We start from the raw sequence: 26211 nt of genomic DNA, 5'->3' as shown, positions 1-26211 counted from the left end.
CCGCTTGGCTCAGGGTTACCGTGGACAACTACTCTCATGGCGGTCAAAGTGAACGAAGCCTCTCCGATTCTCGAATCAAATTTGGGTTCTCTTTCTCTTGCTGTTTCCCTGCCACCCATCGTGCGACTTCTCCCGGGCTCGCACCTGAAAAAGCGGTGGAAATTTCGTCCGAACAGGACAACGAGGGAAAGTGAAAATTTTCCGATTCAGTCGAAGACTACCCTTGACGCGCTCGACACGCAACATCTGTCCGGAAAACCGTGGTCGTGGATATACTGGTTGGAAATCTTAATTTTTTTTGGTGATGTGCTACAACTGCCTTCCCCAGCCTTTTTCCTTTTCGGTACCTGGAATAGGGCGGTGAAGCTGTATCACTTTTTCCTTCTTTTCATCACTGACAAAAACACACAGGATTTCACCTAGGCAGTAGGAGGAAAGTGTGTGTGTATCTATAAATAGTGTTGTTGAAAGGTAGTGAAACGGTGAAAGGTTCTACTGTCGAGGAAGGATACAATCGAAGTGAATGAAAAATACATTAGTGAAAAATAAACCCATCGCAAAAAATCCACAGGAAACCGGAAAAAAAATTTACCACGAGCTAGCGAAGGCAGATTCCGCCTAACGCCTATTTGAAGCCTCGAAACGTTCATCCCATCATAATGGCCATCATCAGTGGCAGTAGCAGTGGTGATGTGCTGAGGCTGTGAACGTACAAACGTGCATCCCCGGGTGGGAGAATATTCCCACGCGACGCCCGCCGTCGGTCGTCTTCTGCAGCAGATTAAAGTTGTTTGTCTTACACCCTCTGCCATGGCTCGTTGGCTATTCAACTAGTGGGTACTATCTAGGAGCTGGTGTGTACTGCACGCGGTATCCGTAAACCACCTGTCGATTGTAATTAAAAGTGATTTTTATCGACGGTTCACATTTCCTTCGGATATCCAGTTTCCACAAAAATCTGAATGCTGCGGAGAAAAGAAATGTAAGTGTTCTTTGTATTTTGTATGTTTTAAGTATATTGCAGAGGCTTTTTATTTTTAACTGGAAAAGCTTTCAAGCGGTGTCACATTACCAAATTGACGCATTTTGAATCGAGAGTTTGAATTGTTGAGACGTTCTGGTTTAATAATTTAACTATATCAAACAAGAGCGAAAAACGATAAACAATTTCTAAGGTGCATAATCACGAGCTTCCAATTTGAATGGTAGCTAAAAATAACAAGGGCGCCATTGGAAAATCCAGAGGAGTTATCGAGATTGTGGGAGCTGTATGTTCCTGGAACCAGCTACGCAACACGTCGCTGAGGGGGTTACAGAAAATGTCAATCTTAATCAAATCGGTCTCCCAGCAGGGACTAGTGTTTGGAACTTTATTTTGCGCTTTCTGGCTATGTGCATGGCATTTTGTTGAAAGTGATTGCAAATCAAGCCAATTTCCTCTGTCAGTTGTCGTTTGAAGGGGTTGACCTATTTCAGTTGCTTACTTTCTCTTGGCTGGGAACAGTTTTGAAGGTTGAATCTTCTGCCGGGAAAACGGAACACTCGTTGATGTCCTTGACCATATGCGAAAATAGGCACAAGCGCAATCTCGTTTGATGCAGCTCTGTGGACATTGCAGATGATGCACAGGATGAGAGGGATACTCGTTGTCCCATCCGAGTGCTATTTGAAGCTACTACAGCCCTTGTAAGTGGGTGGTTGCGTGAAAATGGATCATTGACGTATTTACATTGCATGCGATACGAACTTTAATAAGCTTATATGTATGGGAAAATGTAGTGGAATATTATGCTACATGTGCTACATGCTCTCTTTGAATTTAGTTTATCTATTTTTATCTACTGTGAAGTGAAGTGTATTGTAGTATAAATCCGATTTTAGTAACACACAATTATTGACTTTAAAAATTTTATAATAGCGATCCTGGTTATCTGATCACGTCCTTAGCTTCGCAATTATCTGGAAAGTTTAAGAAAATAAGGGATGAGGATCGATGAAAATCAATACGATCACCCCACTGATCAACTGTTCTACTGTATCATGAGTGTTTATAACAACATCTTCTTCTGTTTTTCCTTCCTCATTCATCTAGGAGTACCGAAAGGAATTTGTAATAGACCGTCAGAATGTATGACAAGGTTCTAGAACTGTTTATATGAAGAAAAATTTACTGAAAAATCAAATTTTCTATCTCAAATGGTTCATGTTTTATATCAAGTTTTATGATAACATAATCTCTAAAACTTTGTTTTAAGTTTACTTTTTCTGCATTGATTTATCGTAAATGATATATTCTAGACCCTTTCAGAACTTTTGATTTTGCATCTTTTCGCTGAAGCAACAAATTTGCAATATTTTTCAAATCTAATCTTATCTACAAACGAAGCCAGTACGAGAAGCATCATGGAAAATGATTAACTTAGATAACTTAGATTGTCAATATTGATGTTTGCAGCATATCAAACATCAAAATGGCCAGACAAACTGCATTTTCTGCGCCGCAAAGATAATTCTGAGAAATGATTCGAGTTTAATTCAAAATATTTAAACTACGAAGCAATTCTTGGGTCCACAGGGGTGGGAAGATGCGCGGACATACCGTACCAATAACCACGAGCTATATGAATATGATTACAATAATATTTAATATGTCATATGGTTTATATAATGTTAATCATACAAATGAAACGGTCGCACCATATGTCCCTATGTTATTCATAATCCCATCCTGTCAATTGCAAGCTGCAGGTGTTAAAACTCAACAAAATAGATAACAGAACGGTCACGATACCGGTCCTACTCCATACTATACACTGAACATCATCTGAATCGATTGTACCCCATTAGGCATAAATATGGTAGGCATACATGCTGTTAAGTAGGTTTTTCATATACGTTCTGCAACTACAAACTTGTATCTGGAAATTCAGCTTGCATTGTCATTATCAGAGCCTTCTTAAAGATCTAGCTTATGATATATGGTCCATCCATAAGTGTCTATAAGAATATCTGAGGGGTCAGTTCCTCCATTAATAGATTAAAAAGAAATAATTAAGAAATTTGAAATCCTGTATTAGCAGAGTGGGGTTGTCCGCATACTATGTAGACAGCCGATGGAACGGTTTTTTTTTCAATTGTAGGATCTTTAAACAAATGCCAACACCTTCCACCATCCTTTAACTATCTACGTAGGGTTGCCTCAATCTACAGATATTCATAAGTCTTCATGTTTTGATAACTTTTTAAGTCCAAGCTTTTGAAACTCTTTCAGGAAAAGTATTTTTAAATCATAGCCGGCGCCGGTGGTGTGGTAAGCGTGACTACTTTCTCATCCCAATGGGTCTGGGTTCAATCCCAGTCGAGGTCGGTGGGATTTTTCTGAGGCATAAAAATCTCTGGTCACGTCTTCCTTCGGAAGGGAAGTAAAGCCGTTGGTCCCGGCCAATGTGTGTTGTGAATGGGTGCGATATCCTACGCAGGTGTTGATGCTGCCTTCCTGCACATTCGATTGCCGTCAGAACGTTTACAGACAGGGTTGCTTCCACTCACTTGATATAAAACATATTTTTCGGAATTATTAAATCCTTAGATGATATAATGATATGTTGTACTTGTAAGTCACAAAAAGAGGGTGTAAAGTGTGTGTTTGACTCATAAAACCTGTCATTTTCGATTTCAGAGCGTCACAATAAGCGATCATATGATTCGTGATCGTTCACTCAGAGTGAGCGCTCACGAATCGTAAAATTGCTGATTATGATGCACTGAAAGCAATATTGAAAGGTTTTATGTGTCAAACTCATACTTCACGACCTCTTCTTGTTACTTACAAGTAATAACTAAGAATTATAACATCTAATGATTTCATAATTCCGAAAAACATTTTTTTTATAGCAAGTGAGATATGTACCCCTGTCGTTTGATCGCACATTGATGAATGCTTACGTTTTCAGACTAACCTGGGAGGCACACGGGGCATCGTTAAGCGAACTCCACAATAATATTGATGATGCGATTATAGCAATATTATCAATATCAATGTATTGACCTCAATATAGAATGTATTGACAATCATAGAAATCGTGTAGGGTCCATTTTAGAGAAGCTTTTGCAAGGTCTGTGTGTCTGTGAATATGAGTTCCACACCAAAATGTAGAAATGTCACCAACCGGTGAACACTCGTGTTTATTTCAGTTACCATGGAGACGTAATTTGTGATTAGCCCGGTCCCTTTCAAATTGTATCATTATTTATGAACGGCCTTATATTTGAAATGACGTTTCACATTCATCTAGTGATGTCCGATTTTCATTCGAATAATCGTTTAATCGATTAACGAACCGAAAAGTAAACTATTTATAATCGGTTAGATCATGCCGATATAAGCATTAACATCTCCACAGGATCATCACCGATCGTTTCAAACATGTGCTGCACTCTCATTCGTGGAAAAATGGCAGCACAGCGAACAAAAAATAATCGATTAGTTGTTAATCGAGTAATTAAAAAATGGGGCACCTCTGATTTTGGTGTGATTGTTTTGATAAAAATGAGCGCAAAATTTCATCTCTTCCGAGGGGGCAGCAAAACCAAAAAATTACCTTGAATACGGGGGGTTCTCATTCGATGAAAGGGACCGTGAAAGAAGACACTAAAATAGAAAGTTTTTCTTCCGACAGTTTCATCTTAGTATTCATCTTTGATGTCACTGCTTCCTAGCTGATATCCCAAGTAACCATTTTGGTTTTATGAGGGTTCTGTAGACCATGATTTAGACTTGTAGAAGGCCATAAATGATGATGATGATGATGATGATGATGATGATGATGATGATGATGATGATGATGATGATGATGATGACCCCTACAAAGGTTTGAGCTGGACGATTTATCTTTAAGATAATTGAATATGACATTTTAACCAGGTTGGCAAACAAAATCGAACTGGTTTCAGTTACAGATATAAGTTCCCTCTAGAGTTTACAGTTGCTTCACAGCGATATAAATGTGGAAAAGCTCAGGCGTCCACCTCTTAGTTCGCCTTTTTGTCCACCTAAAATATTCATAAGTATTACAAGCAATCAAGAGTTAATGAACAATCAACAAAGCATCCTCATACACTAGCAACCCCACAATCTGATGCTATCATAATTTTCAGCAATGTCAGGAATGCTCACGAATCCCTAACATTTGCCAGAAAACATACTACTAACTCAAGGTATCTATCAAATAAGCTTCAAAATTGCATTTTTTTTTCATCAAATGTTAAATTCAGTCAACCTCTATATCCGTAACAGTGATGGAAAAGTTCGCGAAAACTCACTATGACTCGCGAACTTTTCCCTTGGTGAACTTCGTGAAATATCGCGAGCTTTTCCAACACTGATCCGTAATACGCGCGCGAGGCTCAAACCTTTGTAGACTACTTTTTTTTTAATTAATCTACTATTAAATCAAATATTAAAAATCCATCATCACCCTCGTGGTGCACAGAAATAGTTTTTGCAGTGCTACAATAATTATTAAAAAGTCGTTACGACAGCTATCCATATAAAATAATTCGTTAGAGATAACTTCGTCAAGATACATAATTTGTCAATTCATAAAAAAATCACTGGATAACTGTTCAAAAGACAGTTTTAACGTGTGAAATGCAGTGTCTTTTAAATTCTGTAAGTGTTGCTAAACGTTTGATATGACTAGGCATCGAATTGAAAACATTTATTCCTTTATAATATAATGAATTTTGTGAAGCACAAGTCAAGAAATGTGGTGTTCTTATTTCAACCGCGTTTCTAGTATTATATCTATGAAAGTCACTTCCTCTTTCAATTCGATCACACAAATATCGAGGCAACAAACCGCTAACTACTTTAAAAATGAACACCATAGTCAAATATACAAGTCTTTGCTTCACCGACAACCATTGTAATGCGTCTAACATCAAAGTTGAGGAAGTGAATCTATTACATCTCAATATCAAGCGCATTATTTTATTCTGCAAGCGCTGTAATCTCGATATTTGTGTTGCATTGGCCAGAAATAAAATGGAAGGGCAAAAGTCAAGAAGAAGAGAGATGATTGATTTGTATAGCTGTATTTTACTGGCAATAGTTAAATCGTTTTTCAATCGACATAGAATTCCATACTTCTTGGCAATTTTCTTGATGACATTGTCAATGTGAGAGTTGAACTTAAGTGTGTCATCAATAATCATGCCAAGATATTTAATCTCCCGAACGTGATCAATAGTCTTATCATCAATTACAACAGAGACGTTCTCATTTACTCGATTCCGCGAAATTACCATAAATTTAGTTTTATTTGTATTCAATTTTATCTGCTTATACTCCAACCATTTACTTAGAGAACGCAAATCTTCATTCAAGTGTAAAACGGCATCATCTAAATCCTTAGCTGCAATGAATAACACAGTATCATCTGCAAAAAGATTAATGTCGCAAAATCGTAAAACACGTCGCAAGTCATTAATATACATAATAAATAACAGGGGCCCTAATACACTTCCCTGGGGCACTCCAAGGGTATTCCCCACGGGACAGAATCATTAAAAACAGTCCGTTGAGTTCTGTCAGACAAATAGCTTTCAAACCATTTATATGCAGTACTCGTAATTCCAAAGCGCTTGATTGATCTTAACAATAAGGGCCTAGAAATTGTTTCAAAAGTGCGTTTAAGATCCAAAAAAACAGCAACAATCGTATCTTTACACTCCAATTTTTCCACTTCGCTAATATCAAATTCAACGCGGTTTCACAAGAATGGCCTTCCTGATATCCCGATTGTTCTGGTATCAACAAACTATTACTATTTAAATACTCCAACAGCTGGCCTTTAACAACAAGTTCTAAAATTTTCTCTAATGTGTGCAACATGTTGATGGGACGAAACTCTTCGGCTTTAATCGTTCCAGCAACTTTTTGAATAGGGACCACTAAGGATTCCTTCCAAATTTGTGGCACATGTCCAGTTTGTAATGATTCATTAATAAGGTGATTGTCATTATTAGATCTACAAAACTTTTTGTACCATTTGTCCCTTTTCCGTTTAAGACGCAAAAGATCCAAATTGTACCAGCTGTTCGAGTTTTTCAAAGAAACAAACTTTTTCTCAACTAGTTGATTGGTACACGTTTTCAAAGCGTTATTAAGAACAGCTGTAGATTCATCTAAGTTACCGGCCGCGAATGGAAAATCCAGGCTTCTCTCAACAAGATTCGAAACAGCTTGCATCGAATATTTCCTCCAGCACTTCAATTTTACAAAATTATCGTTATCGTTAACATGGTCTAAGACATTAATCACTAAAGTCTCATGATCGGTTATTTTCAAATCAGTATCCGTAACTAAACAAATGGAATCAAAATTGGAATAAACGTGGTCAATTAAAGTACTGTGCCTGGAAATACGCGTATACTCATTTACCGTTTGCTTTAAATTAAAAAAAAAACTCAGCTAAACGCTTCAAATGATTCGAATTATGGTTATCACGCCAATTAATATTAAAATCACCAGCCAATATATTTAATTTACTAGAATCAAGGAATGTCTCAAACCAGTTCTCTAAAACTTCAACAAAACGCTGGTCACTAGAACTGGGAGAATGATACAAAACACCATAATTACCCATCTTCATGCCACGTACAACTGTAATGCCCAAGAACCAGTTGCCATCAATAACTTCGTTGGTACGAAGGTTGAATTGAACTGATTCTTTGACATAAATAGCAACACCGCCAGTGTGTCTAGAATGTGATAAACAAGCAGCAACAATATATCCCGGAATACCATACTGATCAAAAGCTTCAGTTTCTACAATATGAGTTTCAGATAATAAAACTAAAAGAGGACGTTTTTCCTCAACAATCTGACGTAATGCTACGTGGTTTGTTGACAACCCCGCAATATTCAAATATGAAAAATCGAACTGATTCACATTCCTGGAACTTGGCTGCTATTTATTGAAACGCAAGCTGCTTTTTTTCTGATCAAAAAGTCTTTTATAGGGCAAACATTCCGAGATAAATGCGGCATGGTTGACGTCCAAGTTCATTTTTCGTTCTTTATTCGTTTTCCAACAATTAATACATTTCAATACAGTTGACGTACACTCTGACGTTTTGTGTTGTTGGCTGCACCTAGAGCATCTATCACAATTTTTGCAATCCATGCTCTTGTGCCCAAATTTTCCACATTTGAAGCATTTCAACACATTCATCGCGGGAACTATCGAGCACCGATCAAACCCTACATTTACTTTTTTCGCACATAACAAACATTTATACGTATCGACATCGACTTCAATTACAACACTAAACTTGTTATAAGTGAAGCGTGGATTTTCAAACATGTTCACTACTTTAACATCATTTATAGCGATGTCTTCATTTTGACTTTTTAAGTAGTCAATGAAGACATCGGAGGAAAACTGATCGCTCATGCCCACTATTTTCAATCTTGGCACCGAAGTGGGAACAACAGCACTATATTTTTCACCCTGATTGCTTTCAATACCAGTTTTTACATCATTTAGATTAGCTCATGTTGCACACTCAACCTCTATAAAGCCTTGGGATCGGTCCTGATCCTGAGAAGCTACAGTTTATCGCTTCCAGTCTCCGGAGATGAACTAGCCATAGGCTAAAAATCTCCTTAATAAAGAATAAAAAAAAGCTTCTAGTCTACCACCGATCAGCTGAGATCGTTAATGGGCCGTTAACTTCTATCGCAGATTCATGCGGAACATCTATGAGCTTAGACGTCATCTCCACAAGCTATTGGAGAAGAAATTCCGATTGCCATCTTTCGAACTGTCCAATTTGTTGCTGACTCACTAGAGTGCTTCATTTTGCTTGTTATCTTATAGGCAACCCTCCAGTGCAAATATGGTAAAGGTTGTTGAAGGTTTAGAGGTAGCGCAAATAGTAAAAAAAAAAAATCGTAATAAATTGTGTACTTTATTTTTATATATTTTCCATATTTTTTTTTCAATAATTCAAAAAAATCAGGATCATCCTGTATAGATCTGGAAGGGACTTAGCCCCGTCGGCACTCACTTTTGCTATAACAATGGATATGAGCATGTGATTTAAGTGCAATGAATATAAACGACAACAGAATGTTCGTAATAAATTTTATCAACTTATAATTATTTTTTACATTTCAGGTTTTCGATTTCACTCTCAGAACTCTTAGAATATCGTTTGATTTTGAGAACATATTCTTCTTGTTGCAAAAAAACAATGACATTTGTGTGATCCTTTGATGGTATGCACTTTTTCCATCCTAAGTTGAAGTTTAACCGAAGCTGCTTCGATTTTTTTCCTTGATTTGCATTCCGTCGATCTTGTTTTCCGCTAAGAGGAAGTGGAGATCACTGACTTCTTTTTGTCTGTGACGTGTTCTTCTTCTCTCGCGGAAACGACCGTGGAAAAAACTATTTCATTGTGGGCGGCGCAGTCGACTGTCAACATACAAGAAAATAGATTCTTGCGTTTCTATACGTTCACCTGACCAATCAGGCGCTGGTTCGCGTTTGACAGAAAATTGGTTCCTAAAAGTCATATTGTCTCCTCTTCCTCTTAGGTTTGCCCCACTGAGTACCAATGCTACTGACGGCAGCTCCCACACCTGGACCCTACCTATCGACCCATCAAACTCCCGTCCTAACGAAGGCGTGATCAGAGATTTTATGTCTCAAAAAATCCCGGCGGCACCGACTGGGAGAGAACACAGGCCCTTTGGGGTGAGAGGCAAACACGCTAAAGCTGCTTCGTAATCCTCTTGTTTAACGTAAGCAAATGCCACTTTGTTACCTTGATGCTCAACAGCTCATTCGTAGAACGACGATGCATCTATTGTTAACTTGTCTCAGCTGGGCAACATGCTTTACTTATACGCAGCACGCTTTATAGTTCCGGCCACTCCATCGCATGGACATTTCCTGTTGAAGCTGGCGTGAAAGCTGCTGGTATCATTTTCGGTGGTCACCAGTGAGCCCAAATACACGAACTCATCGACCACCTCGATTTCGTCACCGTCAATCTGAACTCGGGGTGGGAGGTCTTCCCTAGAACCTCTTGCTTTCATGTATTTTGTCTTTGATGCGTTGATGGCAAGTCCAATCCGTCACCTACCGGCACAATAATTTTAAATTTTGAGGTGTTAGATCAATTTCAAAAGTAATTTTCTGTTGTAAAGTCTGTTCCAGTTAGTATTTCATCGCTCCTTTTTAATTACTATAGCGCCTCTAGGTGTCGCAGCAAAAAACTGTTGACAGTGTTTTGATCTGAAAGAGTTGTTTGTTCAGTGGTGAAAATGTCATCAGGATTCATACGCTTATTTATAAGTTATCAAAGATAGAACGCGAGAGGCGTGAACAAACGTGAGTGTACCAAAAAAATCCAACGTGGTCAGGAGGAATTATCGCCAAGGTTCTGAAATTCCCAAAATCGACCACGAAAAATACCATGTTCAAACGTTACCGGAAAACATTAACGTTGGATCGTTCAAAACAAAACAAACGTAGAAATGGAACATATGACCGGAACTAACGAGCGAAGATTATTAGGCCATTTCAAAAGAATCCTGGGATCTCCGGAATTGATTTGGCGAAAAGGTTTGGTTACAGTACAGTTTGGCATACAGTGCAGTTCAGCATACAGTACAGTTCAGCATACAGTAAGGTTTTCGGCCAGTAAAAATCCCAACAGGATGCTGAAACAGCACCTGGTTGCCAAAAACCGTGCAAGGAAGCTGTACGAGCAAGTTCTGACCAGGTTTGAATTCAGGAATGCAACGCCTGTCATCTGCGAACAACTCGAGTGAAGCCAAATTTCTCTGGTGCTCTGGTGCTAATTTGACAGCTCCTCCATTTCCTTTATGATTAAGCTACATTTGCCGCATTTAATGTTACATTGTTGGAGCTTAAATATGTTATGGATTACCAGCGCTGCTGATGTTTTCGGCAGTTTCAACAACTGGATCGCATTGCAGGGGGTTGGGTTTAAAGGAAGTATTTTGATGGACGTTGACAATTACGTAAACATTTTACTTAGCCAAACGTAGGGGAGATGCTCAGGGTAAGTTCAAATTTGTCCTTGCAGATAAATTCGTAAGTTGATGATTTGGCAAGGCAACGACTATGAATGGGCAACTTTACAAGAAGGAATGTCCAGAAGAGAATTTTGCCATACATTTAGTCACACGAAGGTCCAATAAAGTTCAGGCCCGACTTAGCATGCTATCATTACAGCAGGAAATTCACTGAATGGTATAAGCGGATATTGTCGATTTTATTGAAAAACACATCATTTCACCAAATTGTCCAGATTTTCGACTCATCGAAAAATTTTGAGCAATTATCAAGTGTAAAATGAAGAAATGTGGCAAAACAATCACCATCTAATTTGGAGAAGTAATGGAAAAAGATGGCAGATAAGTTTGACAGTACAACCAACGGGTGGAAACTAACAATTTTAAATGGGCTCACTACATGACTGCCTATTGGTCCCAAGTAGATTTATAAGTGTATTCCATTCTAGTCGAAATTCTAGTACTACTGCAACGATTAGCTTGGTACCGAAGATAGTACCAGAGCTGAGCCAAAAAGTTGAGCACGTTTTTTCGGGACCTTGGGGTCTTAGAGTTACCTCTATGATACAACTGTGCAAGACATAGAAGGTATTCAGGGAAAAGTTCTAAAATTAATTAGAAAAGCTAACGATTAATTTTTCTTGTATTTTTCCCTAAAAGCTAAATAAAAAACCTAAAAAATGATACACTTAGACCGTTCGCAATGCTATTGTATTTTATATGGACTGTTTCAATTATAAACTAGAACAGAAACGCACATCTCGCAATGCTGAGTTGCAGTGTCATTATTCGATTGTACCAATTTACAACTGCTCGACTATTCAATTTTATTTTCGAGCAGGTTTGAAATACGAATGAAACTCTGTTTCAAATTTCTTTGGATGTATTTATAGATGTTTCTCGTTAATATTGAGAGAACTTCATAGCAGTTTAGATTGGGAGGATTTAATATAAATTGGAGAATTTTACAGAAGTTTTGCGAACTTGTGAGAAGTTTGGGGATTTCATAGAACTTCATAAAGATACGAAAAGCTCCACAAAGAAACCAGAGAACTTCATAGAGAAAAGTAAACTTTATGGATATTGTATTTTAAAACAGTTTCAGAGAGAATCATTGAAGATCAGGTAGTTTCATAGAAGTGTGAGGTGTTTTATGCACATACATTATTTTAACGATCTTCAGGTGTTCTAAGATTTCATGATATTTTTTCAAGGTTTCAGGTTGATCAGGTATTGGTCTAAAGATCTTCAACTATGCATCAATTTAAATCACATTTATTAGATATTCTCTTGTGATACCAGTTTGCTCAGAAATTATTCCGTAGACCATCGGGTGATCAGAGATTGTCGTAAAAACCTTAGGTTACTTTTTCAAGACTTCAGAATAATCAGGCATTATTCTGAAAATATTCAACTATCCAAAAATCCAAAGCATATCTCTCAGATATTATCTCATATCATACTAGGCAGCTCAGAAATTATTCCAAAGACCTTCATGTGTTCAAAGATTTCCATTAAGTCCTCTGGATACTTTTTCAAGACTTCATCTCCCAGATATTATCCCATGATACCAGTTGACTCAGCATATCTTCCAAAGGCCTTCAGTTGGTCAGGTATTTTTTCATGTCTTTAGGTTGATCAAGTATTATTTTGAAGATCTTCAAATGTCCACCAAAATCCCGTCTCTCATATATTCACTCACGATACCAGGTTTCTCAGAAGATGTTTAAAAGACCATTAGGTAATCAGCGATCTCGATAAATAAACAATAATCATAATTACAAAGTGAAAAAAAAAACGTTTTTTCTGATAAAATAAATTAAAGCGGTTAAATCCAAGATGCCCACTAAAATAATTCCATTCCAAATGAAAGCCTTATCCTTCCTCTTCTTATGAAATTTCAAAGATTTAACATGATAAATATGGATTAACAAAAGAAAAGGGCCGTTTCTAAAGCCCTTTCCTCACCAAGCGAAGGCCGCCCACGCAAACCAACACCATAATCGTGTGGGGGAAATTTTCTCCTATCCGATGATAGTGTAGGTATGTAAGGGCGGCCTTCGCTTAGTGAGAAAAGAGCTTAAGAACAGTTTGTTTACAAATGCTGATGGGCCCTTTTCTGTTGTTGTTCCAGAAATATCTAACATGAAGTTGACGCACACTTCTTCGATCATTTTCAACTTCTATTCAATTTTCATACTACCGTACTCTAACGAAACTATCTACCTACCCTCTGCTAAGACCATTCTCTATAGCCAATAAATTATCACACTAAAGCTTCATGTTCGATAGCATTTCCAACCAACTCTGAAAATCGCAAACTTCGCGTATGAAGTAACATAAAAACACTTTGAATGATAAATATGTCAAGAATTGCTAGAAATTAAAACGAAAACTATAAGGCCCCTTGGCGAGTGAGGGGTCCATTAATTTGATCAAAGAAAAGTGTGTGTATTTAAATATTTAAAGACCATGTGTCAATAGTGGTCTGATTTCAACGAGAATCACTCACTTCTACTGGCACATATTAAGTATGCAATCGATATTGTATATCTGAACTCATCAGTGCTTGAATAAATACAGAAGGAAATATGATGACTAACTTGTTTTGAGCTGCAATAAATGCAGCAACGTATGTACACAAATTGTGCCGAATTGTCTAATTTTAACTCTTGATAATTATTGCTTATTCCATCTAATTTTAGCAAAAACAGAAAATCAGTTGATCCACTATTTCTTCTTTAGCACGGAAATTCACAAGGAAGTGCCGTGTTCATGTGCTGCTTAGGTGATGTGTAGGGGGAAATTGAATTATTTGTTTCCTCCTAAAAATAAAGCCGTATCTGGCTTACCCGGGCTGTTGCCATAGAGTATTTCCATCGCAAAACGCAAAAACAAAAGTCAGTTGTGTTTCGACCCTTTCGATTTGAATGAAACTTTGGTTATATATTGGCTACTACTCATGGTTGTATTTTTCATTCAAATGTGATTTTTTTTTCTTACGAAGAGTAACTTTTTAAAATGGCCTAATGGATTACATTTACTAAAAATATTATAGCTTTAAAACGACTTATATTTCATTTGAAAACTCACCTTGTTTCTCTTCCGTTGAGTCTAAAAAGAAACAGGTAAATGTCAGTCACTATGCCTGAGAATAAATTGGTTATTTTTTAATAATCAATCATGAAAAAAAAGACATCTAGTTGCTGAACATCGCGACCAAAATTCAAAAAAAGTTAAACGTGTTACATAGTTTTCTATTGCTTATTTAAAATGATGCGTAGGATCTATTTTCATCATATTTCATTAAAAATGGGCAAATTTAATTATCTTCTAAAATTTAATAAAATAAGCAAAGGAAACGCCACAAAATATTGACAAATTACCAGATAATATTTTCCTCATAGCTTCAGCTTTCTGCACACAATAAATATGAATATGGGAGGGTGCTCCGAGAAAACTAACGTTTTACTATTTTTACATGAATTTACTGATTTTGTTTTCTTCATTGTACTTTGTTTTCTCAAAGACCATATAATTACCAAGAGGCGAACCAGCCAAAGGTTGAATGCTTTTTTAATAAAGAAAACTATCTAACTATCTACCTTAATTACCTACAACTGCTTCTCAGATGTAATTTAGTTCAGATAAGTCATTTTCATGTTATGATTAAAAAAAAACTATTTTTAAATATGGCTTTTTAACAAGTCCCTCTTGTAAAAAAAAACATAAACTGCAACCAACATATGAACAAAGTCTCATTCAAATTGGATACAATCATGTCCAACCGGTATGCGTTTTGGTCTGGAAATGCTCTATACAGGTCAATTAAATTATCGTTTGCTCGAGAGAGAGAGAGAGAGAGAGAGAGAGAGAAAGAGAAAGAGTGTGAGAGAGACGTGGAGACCTTAGCGGTGTGGGTAAATGTAGGATGAATGGGACGCGCCTCTTGACTGGTGGGTAGCCATTTCCACCTTCACAGCTTCCATCATTTGGACTTCAAGTCGTGTTCAGTCTTTTTGGAACAATGATGACGACGACGACGATGACAACGATGACGACGTGCCGCAAATTTACTATTCCACTTGCTGGCTGGTACTTTGGTTTTTTTTTTATGTTCTCGATCCTTGCGTACGTAGCTGTAAGTAGACACTTGACTGATGGAAAGCAGAGAGAACGTTTCGTTATTTTGTTTTTTTTATCTGATTTTTTTTGGCTGATGATTAATGATACTTGGATCGGAAGGTTGTTGAAAGGTTTTTAGATTTATGCACTGATCTAAGACGCATGAGGATGTGGTTCTTGCGTTGCTGTTGTAGAGAAGAATTATCCTCTTCTAGCTTGTAAGTGAAAGATTTTAGGGATTTTATTTTTGTTCAGACTTCCGAGGGGAGATGGGATGTGGTAAGAAAGTAAGTAAGTAAGTAAGTAAGTAAGTAAGTAAGTAAGTTAGTAAGTTAGTAAGTAAGTAAGTAAGTAAGTAAGTAAGTAAGTAAGTAAGTAAGTAAGTAAGTAAGTAAGTAAGTAAGTAAGTAAGTAAGTAAGTAAGTAAGTAAGTAAGTAAGTAAGTAAGTAAGTAAGTAAGTAAGTAAGTAAGTAAGTAAGTAAGTAAGTAAGTAAGTAAGTAAGTAAGTAAGTAAGTAAGTAAGTAAGTAAGTAAGTAAGTAAGTAAGTAAGTAAGTAAGTAAGTAAGTAAGTAAGTAAGTTAGTAGGTGAATAAGCTCGTGAATAAATTATTAAGTAAGAAAGTAAGTAAGTGATTAAGTATGTAAGTCGGTAAGTAAGTATGTAAGTAAGAAAGTAAGTAAGTAAGCTAGTAAGTAAGTAAGTAAGTAAGAAGGTAAGTAAGTAAGTAAGTAAGTAAGTAAGTAAGTAAGTAAGAAAGTAAAAATGTAAAAAAGTAGGTAAGTAGGTAAGATAGTAAGTTTTTCTTCCTTTGATTTTGTTTTCCGTCGATCTTGTTTACCGTGCAGAGCACCAATACTACCGACGCCAGGGAGGCAGCTCCCACACCTGGACCCTACTTATCGACCCATCAAACCGGGGACCAACGGATTTACTGATCAGTGATCAGCGTGATCAGAGATGTTATGCCTCAGCACATTCCGGCGGCGCCGCCTGGGATTGAACCCAGGCCTGTTGGGGTGAGAAGTAACAGGTGCCGCTAAGTTGGTAAGTAAGTAAGTAAGTTTCCCCAAAAAGGATCAGAAAGTGTGATCATACCTAATTTTTTTCTTCAAGCAAAAAAAAATCTTTCTATGACCCTAACAGGATTTACCTACTACATTTTCTCTGATTTAAAACTTAATGGTTTAACTACAAAGCAAATTATGCAGTTCGTCATCCATTAAAAGCCACCATTTTTTTTATAGTTGTGGAAGTTGAGAAAACCGTTGATTTTATTAAAATTCAAAAAAAATGTTCCAGTTAAAGAACTAAAAAAAAAAAAAAAAAAAATTAAATAAAATAAAACTTTGGACACTTGTCTTTGAGGAGATTTAATTTCCGCACAGAAAAAAATCGGGCGATATGGTTTTTTAATCTATGTACGATAGCAATCACTGTATAATAAAATTTTATTCGTTTATTTTCCCTACACAGTTCTAAAAAGTTGCGTAAATTTCTGTTCAACATGATGCACATAAATCGAGCGTCACAGGTAGCTCAGGAGCAACTTGTAGGGAATGTTGTGTACAAATATGGGCTTTGTATACAATAATTGCAACTTTTGATTAAATATCTCAGAACTTTTCACGATTTATAATGTAAACTTATATGATATGTGACGCTCCATTCATGTGCATCTTATTGCATAGAAATTTACACTACTGCCCATTAGACTGATGCAAATTTTGACATTTTCGCTCCACAGTGCTCAAACGGTTCCAAATCGGGTCCTGATTAGTCTCCCAAAATTTGAACTCATTCGATAAGAAACTGACTTGGCACAAACCATTTGAAGTTTATATGGAAATTACTATAGGAAAACCAAATGTTTTGTTCATATCCATCTAAAAATTTACCATATCGCTTTGCTTTGAAAAATGATAACTGAGCTCGTAGAAAATTTTTTCAGCTACAACTTTGTCCTTAACCACTTTTTAATATAATGTAAGCATCAAAAGTTATCAATAATTCAAGCCACTAATGTCTTACGATTATGCTCAATCAACTGTTAAGCAGGCAACATTGGTGTTTCTGGCGCTTGGAATAGAGCACAAAAATCATGGCTACTATGTCACACTGCAAGACACAGTGTTGCTCACAAAACAGCTGCTTGATCATGCCATAAGATTATCAATCTCTTAAACAATTAATAACTATTTTATTTGACGTTTGGCTCAACAACTATATTCTGCTAAGTTGAAGCTGAGAAAATTTTCCATAAGTATAACTTTTGAATTTTTGAACAGTGCAATATGGAAAAAGGTAAGAAGACAATGAACAAAAAGTTTTGATTTCCCATAGTAATTTCCATATAAACTTCAAATGGTTTGTGCCAAGTCAGTTTCTTTGCAAATGAGTTCAAATTTTGGGAGACTAATCAGGACCCGATTTGAAACCGTATGAGCACTGTGGAGCGAAAATGTCAAAATTTGCATCAGTCTACTGCCCATACATACTGAAGACAAAGCTGGCCTTCTACCGCTAGGTGCACTAGTCTCCACAAAAATGATATGGAACCACTTTTGGATCCGAAGTTCCGCTTCTGTTCTGTGAATCTACCCTATCACACACGAGTTAACGAAAAATAATAGTCTGTGAAACACGACAGCCTCCACAAGAGCATAGATGTTATCCGTCGTGTTGGCGCAGCCGGTCTTAAAATTGCTACGTGCTTGTCGTTCCTTCCAATTCTAAAATCAATAACGCGCCCGCATCGCATCGGTCAAATGGTAGATGGGCTTGGGAGTGGAGTCCCGTTCGTTTGGGTGGTAAAAAAAACCATCTATTTTGAAGCGGACCCCATCTTGCGTTCCAGATGGGAAGCGAGTAGAATGTTAGGTTTCGCAATTAGCGTTGTTTTGGTTGATTAGATTCGTTTCGGCGAAACTCCTGAGAGAGAGAGAGAAAAGGAAAGAGAAAGAAAGCTTGGGAAGGCAGTATTTTTGGTAGATTTGTGTACGGATTGGTTTTCAGAATTTATTTTCGTTTTCGGTTTAATGACGTGTATACCTTTAAGGATGATTATGGGGTTCTCAAAAGGCAAATAAGAAAATCGTAAAAACATACTTTGACTACTATTTGCATTTATTTTATTATTTTGATCCATAAAAACCTGGGGAAATTCACTAAACATTGTGAATGATCCATAAAAAATATCAATATGATCCATATCTTATGTAAAATTAAGCAACCCAATTGAAAAACTGTACCGCTTAATTTCTATAAAATGAGCACTGAAATATTAAGAATCGCCCATAAACATATTGCAAACGATCCATAAAACGTTCAACAATGAACCTTAAACTAACGAAATTGATCCTAGTTTGTGCTTAAAATTTCGAGATGTGATCGATTTATCCATTTAGACATATATTTGTCATGTTTTGGACACAACTTTTTTGTCCTGCTCATGTTTTTTATTTAACCAGAGGACCAGAGTGACGGGCAAGTGTCTAGATTCTAGTCTGTGTAGACTCTAGAATAAGTTTCCAAAATAAGCTTCTATAATAATCTTGTAGAAGCTTCCTCTGGAGAGTATTTAAAAACCTTTGCCCTTTGTCCCTTTCTCTTTTTTCTTTTCTTTTTTTCTTGTCCCGAAGCGAATAATAGCGCTATAACCATGGGCCATAAAAGGCTAGGACCAAAAATAGTGCTCATGTCCCAATCGTCAGAGGAAAATGGAGCATCACTTAACTTTTCTAGCTTAGTTTGCTTCAAACGACCATTCATCCGTTTATTGGATTCTGAAGCAACGGCTATAAATGTTCGATTTAAAAAGGCCCGATGTTTTCTGAATCCACTTGCCCCTTAAATGTTGCACAGTAGGCCTGGCCGTTTCGGTATGTGTGACGCATCTTCGATGTGAAACATATATCAAATAGACAAGAAAAATGATGGAGATATATTCATTTAATCATTTTCCAGGATACTTTCAAGAACTGGCTGTGTTGGTGTTAGATTTGATTAGAATGAGATTAGATAATGAGCAAATGTTACAGGAATCCCTCGATTTTTTTTATCACGATGGGTGGAGCAATATTTATTTACATTCAAGAGCGCATATGCGCATAAAGCGGCTTGAATAAAATCTATATATGAGCATACAAGCGCAGAGTGGGGTTCAAAAATTTTATTGAAAGCATTATGTTTATTCTTCAAAAAAAAAACGTCAATGAATATTGAAGAAGGGGCCATACGACGCAACTTAGGCGCGATGCTCTCACAAGACACGGCACTGACGTCCATCTTCCGGATACAATTCCGGATCCTCATGGTCAACTGCTTCGTATCCTTGGCCCGCCAATTATTTTTGTACACTAGGGCACTGAGGAAGCCGAAAAAAATCCTCAATGGGACGGCACTGGGGCAAATTGGTCGGGTTCCGTTCTTTCGGCACGTACACAGAAAAAAAAGTTGTTGAATATTACATCCAAACTGCTGCAACCAGGTCAATCCATCGGTTGTGTAATATAACGTTGTACGGTGTATATCGTTTTGTGAACAAAATTACATCCATTGATATTGTATCTGCTTTTTGCTATTACATCATAATTTCATACATCAGCATGAATTACATTGATCGATTTTACATTTTTTTTGCTGTGTACGGTATCTTTTTCTGCTCAAGATACTCCAGCGTCTTCTTGGCGTAATGGGAAGACGCCTTGTCCAGCCAGAAGACGTACTTCCCATCCGCATAATGCTCCTTTAAGAACGGCAGAAGAATTTTCTCAAGACACTCCTCCTGGTACACTTGTTGATTGATGGCCAGACCGCTCGGCTTGAACCACGGCTTTGAAATCCCTCTGTCCGATATGGCGATGTACAGCATAACTTTTTTCTTCAAATTTATGCTTTTTTTTTTTCCTTTGGTTTGTTTTTTCCGTCGATCTTGTTTTCCGTGCTGAGCACCAATGCTACCGACGTGCCAGGAAGGCAGCTCCCACACACCTGGACCCTACCTACCGACCCATCAACTCATGAACCGGGGACCAACGGCTTTACTTCCCATCCGAAGGAAGGCGTGATCAGAGATGTTATGCCTCAGAACATCCCGGCGGCACCGACTGGGATTGAACCCAGGCCTGCTGGGGTGAGAGGCAATCACGCTTACCACTACACCACCGACGCCGTTAAATTACGCTTGAACTTATATTTTACTTCGGGGGGTGTGGCCGACTGGCGTCGCTGGAATAGTAACTGTCATTTCGTGGAATGTGGGCCTTCGAGAGCGGAAAGTAAATTTCGTCGTCCAGCACGATCGACGTCCCGCGGTAGTTCTTCGTCATCCACAGGCACTGCGATTTCACGGTCGCTATCGCCTTGTCCGTGTACTCGGGGGACCGAGTCTTCTTCCGACAGATGATGCTCTCCATCTTGAGGGTTAGGTGAATCAAGGTATGGGAGTAGTGATATTTTCGGCCGGCGTCACGCAAACTCGTTTCGTCCTTGTTGTCGAACAGCTTTTTCAACGCTTCCTTCTTCTTCTTCGTCATTATCTTCGCCGGACGGCCGCTACTGGGATGCCAGGATCCGGATGTTTTATTGAACACCCGTTATGCACTCAGATTCTTTTTCCGCGCATGCCAGTAAACCATTCGCAGTGTAATACAGTGCTATATTTTACTCATTATCTATTGTTTAGAAATTACTTGAGGAAAATATGCGCGGACTGCGCTCCTAGATAAATTGATTTTATGAGTTTTACTAGAGGGATTGCCTCAATCGCGTGAGGCCTGTTCCTCGGTCTGCACGGTTAGGGACCTACGTTTGGTGCGTTACGATTGATTTTTGATATGATTCGTTAAGAAAATAAATGTCGCGATCGAACATGTAGGCTTGGCACATCACCGATTGTTTTTTGATGTGTTGTCATGTGTGTGCGTGTCCTAGCTAACACGATCATGACGCGGGGTGGGGGGGGGGGGTAGGGGGGGAGGGGTAGGTTTGAAGTCTGATGATAGTTAAGACGGGTCGTGTTTGTTTGTGTCCCGGTGGTTCGGAAAAATATGAAGGAAAAAGCAAACGTTTTAAGCGCAATAGAGTTCGAATGAGATCACTTAAAAGATGTGCAATATTTGTTACGTAATACGCTGGATCACCGATGAAACCTGGAGGAAGATCGAGGAGCGGAGAGAAGCAAAAGCCGCGATAGAGCGAGCAAGGACCTGAGGAGCCAAGAACGAGGCCCGTCAGCGGTATTCGGCTCTAGAGAGGGAAGTTAAGCGCTCCTGTATACGGGGCAAGCGAGCGTGGGTGGACTCCCTGGCTGATGAAGGGGAGAAAGCCACAGCAACTGGCCCTATGCGCCTCCTCTATGATGATTCATGACGCCTGAGTGGGGCAAAGATGAACCCAAGGATGCCTGTGAAAGACGCGACTGGACAGTTGCTCACTGACCCCACTGACCAGTTGAAATGTTGGTTTAGGCACTTTTAACAACTTCTCAAAGTTTCAACATCTCGGCATGATCCGCCAATGGTGAGGCGCGTTACTCGCGTCAACACTGAAACTCCATCATTGCAGGAGATAGAAGCAGCCATCCAAAGTATGAAGTCCAACAAAGTTCCGGAGGTCGATCACATATCAGCAGAGATGCTGAAAGCTGACCCCATGCTATCCTCACAAATGTTGCCTCAACTATTCGTCAATATCTGGGACACCGCGACTTTTCCGGCCGACTGGATGCAGGGCGTCTTGGCAAAAGTCCCCAAGAAGGGGGATTTTTTTTTTAAATATTATGAACAGAATTCACGAGAATGCTGAAGCAAATCTGAAGGATTTTTAGGTAGTATTCTAAAGAAATTTGGGAAGAGAAATCAAAGTGAATTAACTCTACTTTAATCTATAATTATGAAGAAGCCAAACGTAGACTATGTACAATAAATTGGCAAAATATAATAAGTATTGAAGGAAATGTCGACACTGAAGTTGGTAGATTTCATTCAATTATTCGTAACATAATTTCAGAAACTGTTCCAATAAAAAGAAGAAGGCGAACACAAAACAATAAACTGCCAGTGTGGTTCAATCCACAACTAAAACATATGAAGAACAAAAAGCAGAAAGCACACAAATTATACAAAAAGGAATGCACGAGCACAAATTTACAACACTATCATAACATATGCAACCAACTAAACACAGCCATTAACACTGCACATGAAGAATATAATCGTTAATTCGAAAATGAAGTCAAATTATATCCTAAGAACTTTTTCAATTATGTAAAAACGAAATTGAAAAGTAATAATTTTCCGTCACGAATGCATTTTGATGGAAATGTAAGTGAAAATCCTTCTGAAATCTGCAATCTCTTTGCAAATTTCTTTCAGGAAGTATACACTACATTTTCTGAAAAAGACCGCGACCGCGATTTCTTTGCATTCATTCCCGAAGTCTCTAACAACATATCTGTCAATCAAATATGTCAACATGAAGTCCTCATTGCACTAAAAAATTTGGACGTATCTAAAGGACCAGGACCTGACGGAATTGCACCTGTATTCTTGAAGAATCTTTCAGAACAACTTACCCTTCCTTTAGAACGCCTTTTCAATATGTCTCTGAAAAATGGAAAATTCCCTGAAATTTGGAAATCGTCTCATTTGGTGCCTATTTTCAAATCAGGCAAGAAATCTGACATCCGTAATTATCGTGGAATTGCCATTATCTCTTGCATCCCAAAACTTTTTGAATCAATAGTAAACGTCACAATTTTTCAGCAAGTAAAAAATCAAATTACAAACAAACAGCACGGCTTTTTTAAAGGTCGTTCAGCTACCTCTAATCTTCTTGAATTTGTAACCTTCATTCTTAACGCAATGGACAATGGCAAGCACGTGGAAGCTCTTTATACTGACTTCAGTAAAGCATTTGACCGAATCGACATACCATTATTACTCTTTAAATTGCAAAAAATAGGAATGTAGGGTAATTGATTCTGGTTGGACCTATCCAAAAACTGATGATGGTTGGACCTATTTTTTCAATCGCTAGTTTAGTCAATCTTCGCTGATATTTCATTTTCAAAGATCACTTTACTATCATAAAAAAAACTCTTTTGCTTCAATTTGCATGGGTGTTTTATTGAAAAAAAAAAAAAATCAAAACAATTGAGTTTTAATGTGTTTTCAAAACAGTTCACTTTCCACGCATTAGCTCGTCATTATGCCTTACTTTCAAACATACAAAAAAGGAATATTTTTTACATTTATTTTTATTTTCATGCATTAAAATGCTGCTTTAAGGTGTAAACAACACGTTAGTATGCCATGGATAACTGGTTTCAGGTAACTGATAACTTGGTTTCACTAAAATGTTTGAATAATTGACGAAATTCGAATAGATAAATATGATCATGGTTGGACCTACGCATGACGATGGTTGGACCTATGTGTTTTCTAAGACGGCCGCTAGGTGTGCTTCGGTTTGTCTACATCCTTCATGCGCAGCTGATTTGAAATTCGATTTCGTTTTGGTCAGTTTCTTCGATTGAAAAAATGGCTAAAGAAAAGAGTTATACGGTCGAAAATCTTCAAGAGGCTGTTCTTTTAGTAAGAAATAAATCACTTACCGCGTATCAGGCACAGAAAAGGTACAATATTCCGTAAACGACACTTCACGCAAAAATTAAGGGAAGCCACGCCAAGAAATATGGAAGGGAAATAGTGTTGAGTGTTGATTTGGAGAACCAGCTAGGGGATTGGGTTGGTATGTGCGCTGCTTCTGGCAGTCCCAAGACGACCAAAAAGATCTTGGAAGCTGCTAAAGACCTTGCGTCACTAGTTGGGCGTAAATTTAAAGGAGGAATTCCATCGTCAGGTTGGCTGAAAGGGTAACCACCGATTTTCGAACTACCACGAAAGCGCTGAAAGAATCTGTTAATATGAATTTACATTAAGCACTTCTCATACACCTTCTGTGTGTGAATTAACTTGAAATAAAATGTTAACAAACTAAAAATGGCTAACTGAAACTTATTTCCGAAAAAAAAAACTCCTAGGAGAAAAAGAACTATAAAACCGGAATTAAGTTCTGATATTCTGTCATTTTAAGCCCCTAAATTCCCCGGGGGCACCCAGAACATGCCCGGAAGTGGCCAATGTGATCCAAGGCACTCAATTTTGTTATTGATATTGTTATCGAATTTGAAAGTAATGTAACGTGTCGCATGATAGGTTTTATTCCTTCCATGTCAAAATTAGGTCTATGTTTCATAAACCCTGGAACTTGTTCCGGCCATATCTCCGGAATCAGTTGACCGATTCCAAAAATATTCGATAGCTTTCAATGGGACCACAATACATATAGTTTGACGTTAAAAAATTTCCAAATCGGGTCAATGATTTCCTAGAAAATGAGCCATGATGAATAGCTAATGCGTGGAAAGTGAACTTTTTTTAAAACGAAGTTAAACTCGAATTTCTTGATTTTTTTAAATAGCAAATTCATAAAAACTGTATAAAAAGGGTTTTTCCATGATACCAATAAGCTTTAAGCAAAGTTTTTGAACAAATATTGGCTAAACTAGCATTTGCAAAAATAGGTCCAACCATCATCATTTTTTAGGTCCAACCAAGATCAGTATAGGTCCAACCAACATCATAATTCTTTGCTGAATAAAAACGTTTGATAAAATCATTTGTTCATAATATTTAACTTTTTATGTTATTATTAGAAACAAGAAAGGTAGATCTTTCCCCTAATCACGCATTTTTCATAATTATATGTTGAATTCATAAAAAAAATACGACATGAATGTTGACGTCGTGTGAAACCGGTCTAAATAGGTCCAAACATCATCAGTTACCCTAATCTAGAGTTCTGAATTGGCTCCAATCATACTTAACGCAACGCAAACAAATATTTCGTTTTCAGAATAAACTTTCAGAAACTATTTCAGTCACCTCTGGGGTGCCCCAGGGTTCTCATTTAGGCCCAATTCTTTTTATTTTGTACGTAAACGACATTTCCGACATACTTGAAAAAATTAAAGTTCTTATATATGCAGACGACATGAAGCTCTTTATGGAAATAAGTCATTCTATCGACACAGCAGAATTCCAGAATTAAATCAACGTATTCAACACTTGGTGTAGTAAAAGTCTACTCCAACTCAATGTAAAAAATGCAACGCAATTGTATTTAGCAGAAAAATAGAAACACCTCTTTTTGAAATATTTTTAGGCAACCAAAAAGTAGAAAAATGTAAAATTGTAAGGGACCTAGGTGTGATCCTAGACTCCAAACTCACTTTTGTAGAACATTATAATACAATCATAACGAAAGCAAATAGTATGTTGGGCTTCATTAAGAGGTTCAGCTATAATTTTCAAGACCCATACACTATCAAATTATTATATATTACATACGTAAGACCTATTCTGGAATACTGTAACCTAGTATGGAATCCGTACATTGCCATACACGAGGAACGCATAGAATCCGTCCAAAAACAATTCCTTTTATATGCCCTTCCCAAATTGAATTGGACCGCATTTCCTCTTCCATCATATGAAGCACGCTGTATGCTCATCAACTTACAAACATTCAAAAAACGCCGCGAATTTGCAATGCTTTTCTTCATCAATGACATTATTTCACATCGCATAGAATCATCAAAAATACTTTCACAATTAAACTTCTCACACCCTGTCGGCATCTAAGAACACGAACATTATTCTCACAAAAATCACACAGAACAAATTACGCAAAAAATGGCCCCTTCAATCGAATGATGCGACAGTTTAATCTACACTGTGAAGTCATTAGCATCACTATGTCAAAAGAAGAAATTAAAACCCAACTAAAACATTATAGAAATAATGCATAGTATGTAAGTAAAACATTGTAACCATTTTATGTAGTCTACTTTGCTTGACAAAATAAATAAATAAATAAATAAATAAATAAATTGTGATATGGATACA

At 37.5% G+C, this 26211-nt stretch overlaps 1 protein-coding gene across 1 annotated transcript in view; it reads left to right on the top strand.

Moving 5' to 3' along the window:
- Positions 1-257: 257 nt before the first annotated feature.
- LOC135698672 (ras-specific guanine nucleotide-releasing factor 2-like) overlaps positions 258-26211 on the top strand; it is a gene marked incomplete at its 3' end in the record, with an annotated part of 206776 nt that continues 180822 nt past the window's right edge. The window contains exon 1 of the mRNA XM_065218750.1: positions 258-982. The remainder of the gene's footprint in view (positions 983-26211) is intronic.

The sequence above is a fragment of the Ochlerotatus camptorhynchus genome, unplaced genomic scaffold (genome assembly GCF_037179485.1).
Source record: "Ochlerotatus camptorhynchus isolate MF236.1 unplaced genomic scaffold, CSIRO-AGI_Acam_v1.1 ptg000093l, whole genome shotgun sequence".
Lineage (NCBI taxonomy): Eukaryota > Metazoa > Arthropoda > Insecta > Diptera > Culicidae > Ochlerotatus > Ochlerotatus camptorhynchus.
The sequence above is the reverse complement of the archived record's forward strand: the minus strand, read 5'-3'. Positions and strand labels throughout refer to the sequence as shown.